General features: G+C 43.5%; 1 long non-coding RNA gene across 1 annotated transcript; it reads left to right on the forward strand.

Annotated features, from left to right (window-relative positions):
* LOC110403405 lies at positions 2498-17317 on the forward strand. Its single transcript, XR_002441648.1, has 2 exons — positions 2498-2536; positions 16089-17317. It is a non-coding gene; the product is annotated as an uncharacterized LOC110403405 (long non-coding RNA).

A 17689-nucleotide genomic window follows, 5' to 3' on the forward strand; every position in this document is an offset into this window, starting at 1 on the left:
CAGCAGATACACTGACGATATGCACACTGATATGGCACTGTCAGCTGTGTCTGTGTGTTCCAAACTCCTGGTTTACTCCTATTATTTTCTCTGAAGAAAAAAAAGCACAATTGTTTTTTAAGAAACTGCACGTAATGACAGATTTTCTAAATCAATATAAAGAATAGGCCAAATTTTTGCTTTCTTACTGGCAGCAGAATCTCTGTTGAATATAAGCAATGTTTCTTTTCGTAGGAGACTAAGCTAGATTTTTCTTTGCCTAGTTGTGTAGCACTAACTGTGATGGATACAAAACATCGCCTAGAATTTACCTTTCCTATTCTTTGTTTTTTTTCTTTTTCTTATCCCTTACAATCCATAGATATTACTGGCAAGACTCAAATGAGAAAATACACCAAAGCACGAAGCATTACTGGCATAAAGTACGTGAAATTAACGTAACAGAGGAGCTGAGCTGCTCGTGGTGGAAGAAGGCCTCCTGTGGTCAGACCCAGCCCGCAAAACAGGCGAGTGTGTGGCTGATGTGTGCAGTGTGCCCGTTACACCGAAGTTGAAGTGATCCCCTGTGACCATAGCGAGTGGCAGGTGTTACAAAGGGTGCTCCAAGTCCGGGTTGCCAATGCATATTCAGATCGCTTACTTTCATATTCAGCCTCTTTTTCTTCTTTCCACTCTTTGCTTGCAGGTTTTAATCTTCAGGTTATATCCAAAATCAATTAAATTGACAAACAGAGCTTGACCCAAGTATTCGGTTAGAGGCTTACTTCCTTACTAAGGCAGAAAAAGTGAAAATTCAGAACAAACTAGGCAGATAAATATTAGAAAAGTCTAAGGTAATCGGATCAGGTTATGATCTACCCCCATGATCTTCCCGATGCTACACCAGGAAATCCCACAGCAGCTCCTTATCTGTCATGTCTTTCTCCCTTTCACCTGTGCTCCCGCTCCTGCAGAAGCCCTGTTCACCCGGCCCTGCCCCCTGGCCAGGAGCACCCGTGGATTCCTCCAGTTTCTGACTACCTCATCCTGACCTCAGGGTTTGGATTCACCTTTGACCTCTGTCTGTCCAGAGCCCCCAGGCGTGATACTCCACACCCCCATATACAACACAGGGCTTGTCTAGATAGTCCAAACTGGGACACTGTATAATGTCTGATATTAATAAACTTTTCTGCCATTTCAATTGGACATGATGTGGTGTCCTGTAAGAGAGTACTAGCAGCAGACATTAACTTGCAGATAGGTACAAGCACCTGACAGCAGTGTGATAGTAGCTGTGAGGTCTTGGAAATTAACTGATGAGAGAGGAGAATAGGTACTGCTCTCTGAGTACTTCTCACTTCATGCTCTGTAAGATTTGAATCGTGATTCCAAGCGTCACGAGCTGGGCAAGCCAAGGAAGAAGCACCGAGAGATGCATTTCCCCAGAGGAACCCCTGGCAGCCCATCGGCATGCTATGAACCGCACTGCTGGCAGTGAGCAGCCTCGTCCCCTCCTCTGCTCATGAAGGGATTCCCAAAGCTCCCCTTCAGAGAGAGCACATCACAGCGAGCCTGGCAGCAGAGCATGGAAGATACGTGGTGGAGGTACCATGAAGAAAAGCTTTCCGCTTATCCTACCGCAGGATGAATTAACACCTACACGAGTTGTTCTGATGGCAGTCGCTGATAAAGGCAGTAATACAGGAACAGTACAAAACTACAAAGCTAAAACCATAAGGAAGGAGATACTTCCTGCAATTAAAAGAAGGCAGAACTGGCAGTACCTCTGAGCGTTCGCCCCAGCTCAACCTCCAACACAGTAAAACGTGGAACACAGACCTCCCAGCCACTGAGCCCCGCGGCGTGTGCTATCACCACTTGATTGTCAGGGAGAATATTTAGGACAGCGTTGCACAAGTGCAGCAAGACAAAACTTTTTTCCTGTGCACAACATCCTAATAGCTGTCTCAGTACAAGAGTGATTCATTTAAGAGGCTGCAACTGTTGCCGAGCTGTCTGCTGTGAACAAAAGGTCTGCACTGCATGACGCCTTTTACAAACAGCACCATTTCAGAGGTGTTAATTATCGCATGCGTGCTTCCAAAATCACTAGGCCCATTCCTGGAGCACACTGATCGTGTGGCTTCCGTTCTGTACTGCTAAGTACTTCCAAAGTGTGCCGCCTTAGACATGCAGTCTGACAGCTGACGTGGTTAAATGCACATGCAGTATATCAGGTCATTTCCAAAATCATTTCCATATTTTCCAATGTGTACTTCTGCCCTCGAGCATTCTCAAAAGGCAGCTATAGCATGTTACACGCCTTACTGCTTGCTGTAGGGTACAGCAGTGAACAGATGTGTAGCAGAAATGCTAAGTCAGGGCCTGAAGCAGTGATGGAGCACCTGATGCAAGGCAGGGCCAGCCCAGGGGAGCTCAGGTGCATGCAATGCCAGGAGCCAGGATCCTTCCCTTCCCAGCCCTCATTTAAGGGCTGGCAGTGGAGGTGAGAGTGTTTTGCTGGAGACCCCTGTGTACCTGAGGCCTTCTGAAGGTAAGCAGATTTTTTTTTTTCCTTTGTTTTTGTGCCTATGGTTGTTGTGCTTGAGCAAGTCTGCAGCCTAGGACTTTGCTGCTCTGCTGTCATTGTAAGCATTACAAGATGCCAGAGCGTAGTCAGAGGTGCACTGTGAGAGGAGGTGCTCCCTATACTTGCCAAAAAATAAATGTGTATTCTAATGAGTGCAGTAAGGGCCTAGAAACTTGTGAGATTTTCTTCCTGAAGATAATTTCTGTTGGCCAAAACTTTCACGCTAACCTTGCTGACCCTTTACTAAAGAGCTCAATATCTGTGGTTCCAAGAATTTCAGCAAAGCAGTATTGGATAATCTTGTTTTTCAATAAACAAAGATGATCAAAGCGTGGAGGCAACTTGTGGGTGCTCACATGCCACGTTAGAAGCTAACAATAGGCTGAACTCCGGATCCTATGTCACGCCCTGTGCCAGGGCTCATGCCAGTTGGGCTGTTTCACTGATCAAAAAGTCTGGAGCTGTACCTTTACCTCTGACCCAGCGATTCCTCAGAGCAGCTAAGATCTCAGCCCTGGCTGTTCAGAGGCACTGAGTACTCAGAGCTTCCAGTGGCCATAAAGAAAACAACTTGGTCTAAACGGCAGCAGTGAGCAGAATATGAAAGGAAGGGGTCATCCCAGAGAGGGAAGAGCAGAGCTGGGTGCAGGGTCTGTGTCTGTCAGGCTGGAGGGCCCCTCCCTCGCTGATAGCTTTGTTTCACAGGATATCGCTCGGTCGGAGAAGTTCTTTGTCTAGAAAGCGTAGCTTAGAGAGCTCCTTTTTCTTGAAGACAATTGCTGTGTGACTTAAATGCTAATCCAAGCTCTACGTAATGAATTAAAAATGAGAAAAAGAAGTATAGAGGAGGGGGAGACTTCACAATCCTATCCTTATCATCAAACTAAGCCCTGCCTGTCTGGGCATGCTGTGAAGCTGAGTGGGAGAGGTTCCTCTTTCAGCTTTGGTGCCTCCGTAGCCTTCCTCTCTCCCTCTGTGTTGATGCTTGAGGGCACTTAACGAACCTGAGGATATGACCCAGGCACTAAGACCTGCATAAGGGCACCGAGAAGCTGGGTAGTGAGCTGGTTTTCTTCCACCGCTTAAATATCTAGGGAGGAAAAAGCTTTCACCTTGCTGAGATGCATTTCTTGTTTGAATGATAACCCAGGAATTTCTTGGCTTCTTAGTGAGTGTATAGCAGATTGGTTTTATGTCACTTTTCTGTTTCACTTCTTTCTCCAGAAATCAATTAGTCTTGAATTCAGAAATAACTGAGTCTGATAACGAAATCTTATCCTATCAAAGGCAATGCTTTACTATGAAGACATGTGACTGACAGTAACATTTTGAAATAATAAAAAAAAAAAATCTACCTGTATGGAAATAGCGCATCTTGTACTTCACAAAGTTATTTTAAATAACAGCAGTTATTTCTAGTAACAATTAATAACCATTGGAATTGCTGTCTTCTCCATAGAGCACAGAGATAATACACTCATTTCCATTTGCTCACTTAAACTCTACAGACAAGAAATATTGTACCCATATGTCTCCTTGCTATGTACAGACTGGCACTGATGAGATATTAATATCTTAAATATCCTCTGGCTTTTACGTAGATGATTAGTCTTACCTCACATTTAATTTAAAAAAAAACAACCAACCAAACATTGTTATCCTCTTATTTTTATTTATTTACCATTCCACAGACTTCAGAGTTCTTGGTATTCTACAGATAGAGGAAGTCCCCAGAGCTGCAGTTATATAATTAGCCCAGTTCAGAAAGGGAAAAAAGCCAGCTGAGCAAGGTCATGTTCTGGTAGCAATTAGATGTTAATAAAAAGCCCAAAGCTTATTCTTACTCAACGTCACAAGTTGTTTTGTACAGAAAGATGAGCTAAATGTTTAGCAGCAAGAGGCCATAGTTGCTTTGAGGAGCAGGGAGTGCAGAGCAGTAACTGTGAGAAACTTAGATTTCAGCTGGGTTTTCCCTCACTCAGTGCTGGCAGCTCCCAATGGGCCATCATTAACTCCATGGTTTCAGCTCCTACTGCCGGGTGAGCACGGCCAAACATAGCTCTCACTGTTCTGTTTTGAAAGCAGAACTTAAAGCACAGCCCCCCCAAGCTACACAGGATACCCCGAAGGTTGTCTGAGAATTCAAACCCAACGAAAAGCATTTCATAACTCCACAGTGCTCTTGTCAAATATATGAATAATAGATGTTTTCAGCTGTTGCCTCCTGATGTTTTTAGAGCCTCACATTTGTTTTTGAGTCACTAAATGCCAGCATTTCGTTTCTTAGAAAGTAACAGCTGCTGTCTGTCGATGTCTCTTTAACCTGGTTTCCTAAATAAGCAGGGTTTTGTATAACTATTTTGCTTCTCTATGCTCACACTGATTTATTATCAGCCTCCCCTGTCTCTCTCCAACTGCTGCTCCCTTCACTGGGGTGTGGTTGAAGAGCAGAGCTGCAGACACTGAGTTGCCATCAGCTCTGTGATATCAGTGGTGATTGTGACAGGTGAGAGACCTCGGCTGATTTCTCAGGAGAGGAAGGATGTGGTGTGAGCTCAGGTGCATCTATCCCACTTATCTTGTTGGCTGTCTGCTCGGCTCCCAGCTGAAGCCAGCTGCCTTGTGTGCAGCTGCCAGGTCCAGCAATGATTAGGAGAATGGAAGGGAGTCAGGGGGATGGAAAACAGAAAGGAATAAGATGGCATGGGTGGATTTGGCACCTGTAGACGTCAGGATTTTGAGAGAGAGGAAAAAGGAGTGTGGAATGAATGCTGGTAAAGAGATCAGGTGGCAGTGCTCAAAAGACAGCTTGTTTTCAGGCATTGTTGCCTCTTGGTCCATGGCAGTACTTGAAGCCACACAGAACTGTTTCTGTTAAGAGGTGAAAATGGTGATGCAAGTCAACTCTTCTCTGTTCATTCGTTTCTATTTACAGGTGTTACAAGTTCTGCCTCTGTAAACACAGTGAAGGGCAGCAATAGCTGGAAGCTTTCAGGTGTGCTTTTCCAGCCAGCTCTGTGGCCTGAGGAGCTGTTTCTGTTCTCTCCTTGCATCATGCATCCAATGAATTCCCAGGGTCTCCAATTGCTTCTAACAGAAAGCCAGACAAAGCTGCAATGCCACGCAAGCACTGGCAGCCAGCTTCCTCTGAAAGCATCTGATTTCACCACGGTTAGCTCTTGTCCAGGACATGCAAAAGCATTTCATTTTGGGCAATGGGTTCTTTTATTTATGCTGTTGTTACATAAAGATGTGTAATAATGGCTTCCATTTAGCTGGGGTGAGAGGTAGCCAGCTCTTCTATTGGCTTTACTGGGTGCTTTGGCTGCCGACATCCCAAGTATGTTTGTTAGCTGTAATTATTATTTTTTTTATGTAACAGCTCTTTCCAAATGTAGGCAGACTTCAAATTGTGATTTGCACCTTTTTTGAGAGTTGTGTGTGGGATGATTTATCGCTCAGTGGAAAACACCTATCACACTATTACATGACTGGAGAAATAGTAAAGCGAAATAATTGGTTATTTCCAAAAATTGATCTTCACTGTGCTCTGTAGCTAGATTGTAAGTGGAAAAGGCACATAAGTCATAAATAACAGCCTGACTTCAGATATAGGCTACCACAGAATGAAACTGAAATGTAAAAACAGTAAAAATTAAAACCAGGAAGGGAGCATTAGAATCTATGATTCTATGACTCTGATTCTAATGTTCCCTTTCTGGTTTGATTTCTACTGGTTTTATGTTTCAGTTTAAAACCAGTTACATGTTAGTCACAGAAGAGAAGAGGTTAACAGAAGGTCGTGTTACAATTAAGTTGGAAAGAGAAGATCTGGACCAAAAGAGATAAAAGCAGGAGGACTTCCTTGCTGACTTGCTTCTCTAGTTTTCAAGCAAATTCCAACGCATGACAAAGCAATCAAGCAAATGGAATGTAGAACTGCTTTTTTTTCCACATATACTAGAAGCCTTTGTATTGATCTCAAATACCACAACCTCTAAAGATTAAACAATTATGTTTTTTCTGCTAGGCCTTCCAGTGGCACTACACACATGAATATGCAATGGATTTGAACACAGAGCTTGAATTTCTTCCCTGCAGCAGCAGTAGGGCTGCAAACCATTCTGTGGAGCTCGAGCAGGGCGGCAATGAATGCTGCATGCTGCTCTGCAGTAACCCCTTGGACCCATCTGGAGGTGGTTTGGGCTGGTGGGAGGCAGGGAAAGCTCTGAAATGCGAAGGTGAGAAGCCGTATGCAACTCCTGAATTCCAGCATTCTCTGCTGGCTTCTAAAAGTCACTGGTGAGATCCTGTTTAGGGCAGGAGAGGAGTTTTTAGAGAATTGGAAGATCGATGCTGAGACACTGCTGGTGTGCTTTGGTTGACCTAACCAGAACTGCATCGTTTCTTCAGTGCTGTGCTAGAATACCCATAGGCACAGGGGAGGAAAGAGGCAGAAAAATACAGCTCATGAGGAAGACAGTTCTGTATGTGTGTAATATTTGTGCTGAGCCATTACTATCTGACCATGGCAAATGCAACGGATTTGTGTGCTGGGCAGGAATCCCAAACCTGTGGGAAGGAAACCAAGGAAATCAAAGCAAAACCGGAAGGTAGAGTGAATTCTCCATCAACACTGAAGGGAAACTCAGAAGCATGAGCAAGCCAGGAAACTGTGCTAACAATGAAACCAGGCACCAGCATCACAGCAAAGAAATCTTAGCTTCTCAGGATGATATCTTCTTGACCTGGAAAGAAGAAAGGCATCTGTGCAGGAAGGAGCTGATGGCAGAGTGGGAGACCACCTGAGGAGCTTGGCAGAGGCAGGGTGTGCCCACTCCTGCAGGGCCTGCACAGTGAGGATGCTGTGCTCTCAGCATGCTGTGTAGCATCAGCTGCCCATGAGCCATTCCTGCACCCCAAGTGCTCAGAGCAGCCTGGGTGCAGCCTGGCCTTCACTCCTTGGTGGTGTGTTGTCTGCTGGCTCCCAGGCGGTGTTCACAGAGAAAAATGTTTGGTGTGAAGCTGAATCATAGCAGCAAGGATGGAAGGGGTGTGAGGAAGGAGGAATGAAAATCCTGGCAGGAGGAGGAGAGCTCTAAATGTCTCTGATAATGGGCAGTGAATGCAGCTGTAGAGCAGCTCCCACCTCACTGTACTGAAGGAATGAGACAATGGCAGTGGGACCATGTGGTCTGCTGAGAGACAGAAATCACACTTGCTGTTAACAGATGGATTGGGGCGCTGACTTTAAATCAGAAGGGAGCTCTGCAGGCAGGAATTCCCTATTTGCCCACACTCTGCTGCTTTAATCAGACGGTTGCATTCAGTGAAGGAGCTCATATCCATTTTCTTCAGCTGCCTTTGGTAGGAGGTGACAGCCAGCAGTGCCTTCCAGGATTTATTCCTTCATGAAAGTAAAATCATTCTGAGGTTTTGTTGAACCTCCACCTCAGTGCTGCTAGACCCCAGAGAAGACAACAGGGAAGTTTGCTGGCATATAGCATCACGTTCTTACAAGAACACTTGTTTTTGCATTAAACTGGATGAAATACTATTGTAGTGAAGACGATCTGGGCACTTGCTGCTTTGTTCGGGCTATCTGTAGCAGTTTGGCTCCCAGTCCCTGTGGGCTGGGTAAGCAGCCTGAGCTGTTACAGCATTGCTGCTCCTGCAGGCAGCAGGGCCGCACTGGGCTTTTTCTCTGGCAGTTTTGATGAAAGAGTTGCAATTAGTGCCCCATGTTGAATAAAATGGATTCCCATCATTGGGAGACAGAAGTGGGATTCTCTGTAGGAAATGAAGGAATAGTTTGTTTGTGTTTGCGATGTCCGGCAGTTGTGTCTGGCTGGCCAAGTGATCCTGCCCTGTGAAATGCACACAGGTGTGTTCTCTCATGGTTGGGGCTGACAGAGCTCACACAAAGTGTTTGGGGGCTGTTCTGCAGCAGCCAAAGAGCTCTCCCTGCTGCAGAGCTGCTCCTTGGAGCAGGTGTTTGCCCCGTTCCCCTCCACCTCGTGGTGAGATGCTCCTCCTCACTGCGCTCTGGGCAGTGGCTGGAGGGTTCAGGTGTACCTGTGCTCATCAGGAAATCACTGAGCGCAGCCCTGCTGTGCCACTGGTGCTGGGTGTCGGATATGAGTCACTACAGCAAAGGGGTGAGTGAGGGTAGGGGCATGGAGGCAGGATGAATAAATGTGTGAGGCCAGGATAAACAACACAGGTAGGACGTGCAGTTAACACCATCACCAAGGGCTCTATACCAATCATGTGTGATCTCTGTGGGAACATCCACAGAAGCAGTGCAGAGCTCCTCATCTGCCAGACGTTCTCTAGCTCTAACATCCTTCATTACAGTTTGAAATTGCACCTATGCCCTCCCTGAGCTTTCTCGATCTGCTAACAGCAGAACAAATAGTCCTAAAATTTTACTTTTTTTTCAGTTCTTTGGTACAATTGTCTCAAGTCTTTCAGAACACTGACCTCTGCTATGTTACTCTTCAGTAGTCCCACAGTCTGCACTTAGAATTTGTGGTGAAAGGCAGTGCATCAGTATGCAAGAATATTTGTGACTTAGTGCTATTAAAGCCAACGCAGGAGACTTAATGGCCCTCTAATCTCCACTTATTTTTTGAATTCTCCACAACCATAATATGTTTTCCCCTTGATGCAGCAGTATTTGTGCTCCATATTTCAGGCGTAAAATGCATTCAGTTGTCATTTCAGAACAAAAGTAACAAGGCGACATTGCCTGCACAAATGCTTCAGCTAAATGCTTTGCTCATTGCTCCCAAAAGGAAAAAGCAGAGACAGCATGTAGCCATAGGGCCCTTCTACAACATTTCGGATCTTCGGTTTTAGTCACGCTTCTTGGGGCACGTCCACTGTGGATATGACTCTGCTGGGTGTGGATTTCCTTCTTACTGTGACAGTTCACGCACATCGCACCCAATGGGATGTTCAGATTAAGTGTGGCATTTCCAGAAGGATGGCCCAGCACCCAGCTGACGTGGGGGAGCTGCCAACAAGTTGTTTGCTGTGTAGCTGGCTGAATGACATAACTCCTCTAGAACTATGAATGTTACGAGGTTTAGTCCAAAATTGGGATTACTGGAGACTTGCTAAAAGCTCCAGTTAAACGCTGGAATTTCTTCAGATTTTTTTTCAGATTTACTTTCTGTGCTGTTACCATCTCTTTCACCTCCCCATAAGAAGCTTGTAGATGTCTGCTGTAATTTGGCAGGTAAAAAAACAGTGATCTGTGTTTTCTGCCGTGGGAGCTGCAGTGCTGGCTGTATGCTGTGCCGCCTTCTTCCCCCCATTACATGATTTTCCTTTTAACCTCTGCCCACAGACAAATCTCTGGTCTGTTATAATGGTGTAATAGACAGGGCAGCTTCTTCTACATACCCCTGTTCCCCAGAGAGAATCAGCTGTAGTTAGATGATTCTCAAAGATACTTTAACCTGATTTTAAAGACTATTGTGACAGTGTGTTCTGCCGTGTATGTAGGCAAAGGTACGTGTCAATGCAGATACTTTAACCAGAGCAGCATCCTACTCATGCCTCTGTTGCATACTCCTATGAAAACAAATGACAGTTGTGTTTGGCTGGTGAGATTGTTTTAAGATGGTAAGGTAAATAGATAATAGATACATTTGACTAATATTCAGTTTGATTCTATGTAATGGACTCATTGTTTCAATAACATGATAGCTGCTTACAAAACATATGCAGACATTTTTGCCTTTGTAACACACATTCTATTGGATTACTTCATACGGGGTTCCACGAAAGCACAATTCCATAAGACAGGAGCCCTCCTGCAGTATTGTTGGTCTGATGTCTTTCCTTCATTTATGCTCCCTTTGTGCCGAACTTCTTCCTTTCCTATTCTGCCAGTGTTCAACAGTAGTTGTCTGGTATCGATACTTCCTAGTTATTTACTGTCAGACCCCTTGAATTAATGGCATCTTTATTTATACATTCGCATTAAAAGGATGGGCAATAAGAACAGCTTCAGGGACTGTATGAGGACTGGGAGCTTCTATCCTCTGCTCTCTGGTTCACTGGGTGGCCCACGGAGCCCAGGGGTGCTCCCCTGGGTCAAAGGAATTGCACTGCTCTCTGCGGTGGGAGGTGGCTCCTCCAGCTGCGCAGCACTCCTTGAGGCCTATGTGGGATTTCAGACCTGGACTTGGTTGCAGTCTGCTTCATTTTCCATTTCTGATGACATTCACCAATGCAGCTGATAGCAATGAAATGAGCTTTTGTGAGCCCTTATTTTTGTAGACATTTCCTGAGAGCAGCAAGCCGAAATTATACCTTCTTACACTCTCTCCTGTTATTTGAGTGTAAGAGGCTAGCACTGTGTTCCTCTGTGACCTGTCCTGAAAGACTACAAAAATACACTAATTTTGCAGACAGCTGTGCTGCCTGAAGACAGCACTATCCCAGCTGCTCAGCCTCCATCATGAGCTTGAAGTTCTCTCCTCCACAAGTCTGCTGGCAGATGGGATCACACAAGCACTGTCCCCCAGACGCAGTGTGCTGGGTTAGTGCAGTGCTCCAGCAGTGAACTGGGAGAGCAGAGAGTGACCAGCTTCAGCTAACACAGCAAGGCCAAGAGAATGTCTATAAATGGTTGCTGTCCTCATTTGCGAACAAACATTTCTTTAGTTTTTGGATGATGTTCAAATACTGTAGAAACAAAACAGCATTTCAAAGCATATCATGTTTCATGGTTAAGTAAGAATCTGAGAACTCCAAAATCTGACCGTGATTACAACTTTTGCCTTGTGCTGTGCCTTTGTGCATTGTGAAGTTCTGGATTCAGCGGCAGTCAGAGTAATCTCTTGGTGTTGGTACAATACTTGCTCAAGGTAGGAGTTTGCCAAGTAAAAGTTTTGTGTTTGCCATGACCAGACAGAGAATGAATCCACCATTCCACATTCTGCAGTGCACTTCTGCCTACGCCTCCGTCTAGCTGGAATAGATCTGTTTTCTCAGCTGTCACTATGCTTCCTAAAAACTGTTCCTTTTAATTTGAAACAAGCATAGCAACAACAACAATAATAATAAAAAAAAACATTCCCTCTGACCCTTAATCTTCTTGGCTGTAACTTGATTCTGCATTTTGTTCTGATTTTTGAGAATTTTGTAGTATCACCCACGATTCCTTGCAGACTTTGCTGTATGTAAATACAGGAAGATTAGAGTGGGAGTGCTGGAAGTTGATGGAAGAGAACAGCCACTGACATGCAGGTGCTAAAAATAAGTCATGTCAAAGCTGCTGGATTTCTTGTCATGACATGCTAAATAGACACTATAGGTTGAAGGGAGAGCTGAAAGTGATTTAAGATGATATTATCATAAGCAAGCTAGGGAGACATGATTACTAGGAAGCTTATCAGGCACAGAAGTCTTTGGAACCAGCACCATGGAAGCCTTCATCAATAATTTTTGGTGAACTGTTTCAGATGGGAATTCAGTTTCTCTATTCTAGGCTTGGCTGTGTTCAGTGTCTCCCTTAATGTGCTGTGGGATGAAATGAGAAGTGTGTGTATTAGAACTGCAGTTGCAGAAACTGGAAAGCATGGGAGGTGGTAAAAGACATTATTAGAGTTCTTAATACCCTTGACAAATAGGAAGAATGATTGGGAAGCTGTAGGACATAGTACAAAGATGACAAAAAGAACAACAGAGTATGGGAGGAGGAACAGAGTGCTGAGATCCAAGATGGCAAATGAATGTTTGGCTAGAGACAGATGGAGAGCTATAGTGGAGCACAAGCCCCATACAAAATAAAGACCTACTGTTCACTAAAATACTGATTATACAATGTTTGATTAAGAATCCTGCTGGCAAAACAGGTAAAGTAATCTTGAGGCTCAATTAAGTTTTGGTAAATCCTCAAATAAAACATCCAGTTGGGACCACTCTCCAAAGAAGCTGCAAACTGCCTGGAGAGACTGCGGGCAGTATGACAAAAAGTGCAGAAGTTTGTCATAGGCATCTGCCAAATGATCAGAGATCCTGGAACATGTCTGCATAACATACAAAGGCAGATAACTGTTCACAAATACATAAAATGCTCTTGCATGGAAAGGAATATTTTGTTCTTTGTGTTCATGCTGGATAAGACAAGAAATAATTTAAGTTTAAACTGCATTAAGATTGATTAAAAGTGAAACACTAAGTAAAAAAATATTGGCAAAGGACAATAAAATCATTAGAATGGATTGCCTGGGAAGGTGGTGGAGTATCGATTACTGCCTGTGTTTGAGAAAAGTTGGATGTGTATCTGTCAGGAGTGGTTGGCTGTGATTAACTCTGTAGCAAACAGTTGGGTTGTCTGGTCTCTAAGGCCCTTCCTAGCCCTGTTTTCTACGATGCTATTCCTTATCTTACATCATTGGGGCACTCTTCCCTGGGGCTCAGTGTGCTGTAGGACAGTTGGTAAGGAGTGTGAACCCATTCCTGTAAACCCCGTGGTGTGGTGGATGGTGCCAAGGGTAAGTTGTCATTATTTACAAACTATGATTGACAGTGAAGACTGATGAGTTTCAATCTAATTTGTCAATGCTCTCTTGAGCTCATGAATGAGATGTTCCAGGCACAGCAGGAATGGGACAGCTGAGGTATTTTTATGAAACCTCAGCCAAAACCGTGTATGTTTTTGCCTTGCTCTTCAGCTGCTGGCTCGTGTCTTGCACTCTCGCCATACAGCCTGTGCTTCTTTTCTCTCATCAGTCCACATATGAATTTATTAGCAAAGATGGCAGCTATGTTGATAAAGGGATAGTTGAAGCACAATCAAATAGAAACAACATGATTTTTCCTGTAACATGCCTGTTCAAAAAGGATCACATCCAAAGTTTAGTTCTGTTTAAAGAGGTTATATCTCACTTCTTGAGTAACTGTGAAAAAATAATAATTACGAAATGAAATTAAATGCAAGGCAGAGCAGGACTTGCCAGAGCCAAAGGGAATTAAAATGCCAGCAGTTCTGAGTTTAGCTCTGTACTCAAACATTAACTCTTAATATATTCCCAGCATGACAATTAGGCTATTCTGCTCTTTGGTGGTGGATGGTATGAAATAGGAAAATTTTCTTTTGGAAGAAAAGTCAGTAATCAGTGAATATCTCCACAAAATGTATTGCTTCAGCTTCATTCTGATGCAGCTGACTTGGACACAGTTATTTACTTCTTGCACACAAATCTGTTTTTGATAATGGCTGAGTTGCTGCTTGTTGTTTAAGCAATAGGTAATGGACTACATACGTCTCTGGTGTAAACTCAGCATGGCTTTAACTAGGTTAACGAGCATTTCCCCGATTTGGTAACAGTAAGAATAACATGTATCAATTTGTTGTCAAGTTTTGGAAAGCATTCAGCTTACAGTCACATTGCCTATTTCATCAGTATTTTGCTGTATTTCCCCCTATCTCACTGTTGAATGATGGAGATATTGATCCAGAAGAAGGGACAGGGTAGGGAGATGATGCAGTGATTTCCATGGCAGGTAAACCTCTGTTAAGTTATATCCCAGCAGAGAAGGGAAGGACTCTTATTGCTACATAAAAGGATATGTAAAGTAATGAAAGGAAGAAAGGAATAATAATTCAGGATTTATTCTGCAAATTGCCTTAGAGATGGTCTAAGAATTCACTTTAAGTTTTGTTTGGTGCCTAGATGTTAATGCTGCAAGAACTGCACAAAAGGAGGAAAAGGTTCAGTTAAGACTGAGGTGTATCTGTAGGCAAAGTGGAACTAAGGCCATGCACGCTGCGCTGAAATGGAACCTGGGGCATCTCTGAGGGAACAGGTTCCTCCCGAGCTGCCTGCAAAGCAGATGAGGATAGAAGGCAGCCGTGCCGTATTTCCCTCCAGGGAAGCAATGGGACTCTGATCCCACAGTGGGAGTAGATTTGTAGTGTAAGAATGAACATAAGTAAAAGAGCACTGCCTTAATGGTGGAAGTAGGACTGGGGAAAAGGAAAAAGAAAAGAAAAGAAACTCATTCTGTTCTTACATTGTGCCACAGAGGTAATTACAGTCCTACGTTCCTATTGCATGAGTTTAAATACCTGAGGTAGACCCGTCTCCAAACACAGCTGCACTAAGTCAGGTAGTCTGCCATTGCCCACTGGTTTTCTCATGGATCTGAGGTCAAATAATTAGCAGTTAATAAAAAAAAAAACAAAACAACAAAGCAACACAGAATGGGCAGTGATCTTGGTCAGTGAAACAAGCGCTAAGTTAATAAGCATGTAATAGGCATTTGCCAAACTTCGTAGGCGGAGACCTATTCCATTCTATTCAAAAGCTGATGTAAGAAGCAACATAGCCAAAAATCAAAGTGATAGTAATGATGATTAAAACTCCTTGTAGAGCGAAGGCAGAAATTTTTAGCATCAGTACAGTTGAACTGTGGTCAACATTGCTGCACTGGGCACATGCCAAATTATTTTAGTTGAATGACCTTTGGTTGCAAAACTATGTCTAGTGTGAGGGAAGCAAATTAATAAATGAATAAAGTCTGCAGCGGTTAGCTGATCAAAGATATCACTGTGTCCTCAGCAGAAAGCAGTGTTACAGCCTACAGACCAGAGAGGTTTGTTTGTGTGAGGTCCGATGGGTACCGATAACTGTGGCACAAGATGCTGAGGAGGAGGAAATAGATGGATTTTGTTATTCTGCTGTTGTTTTTGTTTTTCATTTGGGGGATTATTTCCCCAAGTGCTTCTTCGCTGTGTTTCTGAGGTGTGTCTTTTCTATGTCATATATGAGAATTACTCAGTCAGAGGCAGTTGAGAAATAACAACTTGCATGAGAAGCCAGATTATAAATGCAATTAAATGGTATCACAGGCCTGGATTGTGCCATTGTTCCAACATGTTTATCTTAGCATTAGATTTACTAATTAAAAATCAAACTGGAGCAGGTGCAAAGAAAGAATATTAGGATGGCAGGAAAATGAAGAGCTTAATGGAGACCAGAGTTGCATTCAAAATGTGAACTGCCACATGGGCTAGAGGTGTTTTGATTTATCTTTAAACTTGGTAGTTTGAGCAATAAAAGGAGGAAAACTCTTTGTGAATAAATGTGCCTGGTTCCTTTTCTGGCAGGAGTAGAAAGGAGGAGGAAAAAAACAACCCTATTACTTTATACAGGGGTGTTTGATGAATTTCTGAATGGGATCTTATGATACAGCAACAACAACAAAAAAAGGACTATATTTAATGACTGAGATATCGCTACTCTCCTTTGTTCCTGTGAATTTCTTCCACTGGTCTGTGCTTCTGTTCTACACTGGAAAGCCTTGAAGCAAGGACTATCCCCTTCTGAAAGGCATTAAATAGTTGAGCCTCACTTGTTTCACAAACCAGCCCAGAGTTTCTCTTCTATTAGGTACTCTGCTGGGCTGTCTACAAAAACATGAATATTTGTCCCTGATGCTGCTTTCCCAAGGGCTTTCATATATATCCTTGTTTTTTTTTTTTTTTTTCAAGAAGAACATGCAGTTGTGATCCTCCTGTTCTATCAACATGGCAAGCACCAGAAAAAACAGTAGTATCTTACCACCATCGTCTACTCTTGTACCACTGCAGAAAACCTGTACCTTGCACCACTTGCAAAAACTACAAGAACTGTGCATTCAACAGCAATGTAGAGAGGAGTGTGGAGGGGAAGGCAGTGGTTCTCACTTCTGGAAAGCCACGTGGCCTTCTGGACGCGACAGGAGGCTGAGTACTCTGACATTCTGGCTTTTTTCCTTTGACCATATTCACATCTGGAAGTGTGATGACTTACATGCTTATGCACGGGATGCAGAGAAACACAGTTCCTGATGGTACAGTAATTCAGGGCTCAGCAGCTGGCTGATGAGATCCAAAGGTCAAAGCCTAAACAGTCTGGTCCAAAAGAAGAAAACAATGGAGCTGCAAAGTTAGCAATACAGTGCCTGTCCTATTTGCACACACAATTTCAATGTTATAGATTTTGTTACAAAGATTAGAACACAGAAATATGTAAATGCAGTGCAAGTCATTTAAGAGGAGAATGAAGAGATGCTTATTCCCTCTTTCCTCCCACATCGTCTCACACCAAATACTCAGGTTTTTGTCAAGTCCTCTGATAATTTTTTGGACACAGCTTTACTTCTTCCCACAAAAACATGGACAGAAGCTGGTGGATATGTTGCATGGGTATCCATGTTGGAAGTGGAACTGTGTGGATTAGCCCTGGACAAAAGTACATCTGTTAAAGGATAACTTTCTGAACAAAACCATGCCAGCAGTGTGGCACTTGTGTACAGCAGTACTGGACATGTGGAAATCAGAGTGTGTCTGTGTGTAACAGACAAGTGTTAAAGCATAGCTTGGTACTGAGCTCAGGCTCACAGCTTTGTACCGAGTGCAGTGTGGGGCACTGATTATTGCACAGTGAGAATTTGATCTGAAAAAGTATTAATTTTCTCCATGGTTTTTGTCTGAAGCAAATGAAACACTTATCATAGCGATGTATCACTAGAGACATTCCTGGAAAGAACATGCTGTGCAATTATTTATGTCTGCTAGAGGCGTAACAAAATGAAAAGGCTGAAAATTCAAGCTAGGAAAATGCACTTCAGGAACATGATGTGGGTTTTTAGAGGTGCAGTGCTATCCGTTGGAACCACCTATCAAGAGAGAAGCAGTTAAATTTTCAGCACTACAGACAAAGGGAATCAGGACTGGAAGCTTCCATAAAAAATGTTGTCTAATTCCATGAGCAGTTATTGAGTGTGTTGATGGTATATACTCACACCAAGGCATACTAAGTAATGGCTCCTATTTATTCCCATGGAAACTGGAACAGATTAAAAGAGCAGAATGACACAATTTGAAAGAGCAAGTTCTCAGCTATAAAACACTATTCTTCAACATAGTCACCACCATTAGCTGTGCATTTTTTACCAGCAATAAGCAAGATTCTGTGTGCCATGCTGGTAAACATCTACATGGTCATCCACAACATCTTGTCTTTCACGTCACTGACACCATGGCTGAAACGCACCACCCACCCCTCACTGCGCCAGCAGCCTCTGCTGGGTCTCCATAAACATTCAGCA

Source organism: Numida meleagris, chromosome 8, assembly GCF_002078875.1.
Source record: "Numida meleagris isolate 19003 breed g44 Domestic line chromosome 8, NumMel1.0, whole genome shotgun sequence".
Classification (NCBI taxonomy): Eukaryota; Metazoa; Chordata; class Aves; order Galliformes; family Numididae; genus Numida; species Numida meleagris.